The 1,044-nt window shown below is 41.3% G+C and overlaps 1 long non-coding RNA gene across 1 annotated transcript in view; it reads right to left on the bottom strand.

The window, feature by feature from the left end:
- Positions 1-606: 606 nt before the first annotated feature.
- Positions 607-1,044, bottom strand: part of LOC122545690 — a 1,296-nt gene continuing 858 nt past the window's right edge. The window contains exon 2 of the long non-coding RNA XR_006310577.1: positions 607-748. This is a non-coding gene — a long non-coding RNA (uncharacterized LOC122545690). The remainder of the gene's footprint in view (positions 749-1,044) is intronic.

The raw sequence follows: 1,044 nt of genomic DNA, 5'->3' as shown, positions 1-1,044 counted from the left end.
ACATTAAAGAGTGAAGATGTGAGTGACACTTTATGAGTTTGAGTGTCAATATGCAAGGATATTGTTGGGAAAAGGCTTGAATCATTCATCTTGCTATTTATAATAATATTTTTTCAAATATTTTTAAAATTCCTTTATGAAATAAATGTATTTTTAAATTTGATGAATAGTGACAGCCTTGTGGAATTAGATTAGGATTACATTACAGTGTGGAAATAGGCTCTTCGGTCCAACAAGTCCACACTGACCCACCGAAGCGTATCCCACCCATACCCCTACATTTACCCCTTACCTAACACTACCGTCAATTTAGCATGGCCAATTCACCTGACCTGCACATCTTTGGACTGTGGGAGGAAACCGGAGCCCCCGGCGGAAACCCACGCCGACACGGGGAGAACGTGCAAACTCCACACAGTCAGTCGCCTGAGGCGGGAATTGAACCCGAGTCTCTGGCGCTGTGAGGCAGCAGTGCTAACCACTGTGCCACCCAAAGGCACGGCACAGGTAATTCTTTGTCAATGCAGAACGTATCAAGCAAGAAATGCGAAAGAGTCAAAAGTCATTTCATATTCTGTTGTTACTTTGATGGAAGATCTGACATACCATCAGCATTGCCAAAAAATGCATAATTGAACAGTTTATCCAGGCTGATTTCCATTTCTCTCTTCAAATCTGTCTTCAAATCCGAAACAAGAACTGCTGCTTCAGCCCATTGAATGTGTAGAAATTCTATTTCATCATAATCCTAAGATGAGAGTGAAATATGTATTACCGTTTAATATAACTGAACTTCTACCAAAGTTTGTCAATGCTGAAAGAACTGGACCAGGTGTTCAGGTGTGCAAGAGTCTTCATGTTCTGGAGCAACTGAACGTGAAACAGGGTTTGGAGTTTTTAATGGGATTCCTGACAGCAGCATTTCCTGATTCATTCCCTTTCTCTCTCACTCTTTCATCTTTCATGTTGTCGTGTTAGACTCACCTTGCTCCTTCCCTTTGGGTTTGCAATAGCAACATTTAGAGAATGTTATTGAAACCCTTC

The sequence above is a fragment of the Chiloscyllium plagiosum genome, unplaced genomic scaffold, assembly GCF_004010195.1.
Source record: "Chiloscyllium plagiosum isolate BGI_BamShark_2017 unplaced genomic scaffold, ASM401019v2 scaf_58756, whole genome shotgun sequence".
Lineage (NCBI taxonomy): Eukaryota > Metazoa > Chordata > Chondrichthyes > Orectolobiformes > Hemiscylliidae > Chiloscyllium > Chiloscyllium plagiosum.
Note: the sequence above shows the minus strand (reverse complement) of the source record. Positions and strands in the feature narration are given on the sequence as shown.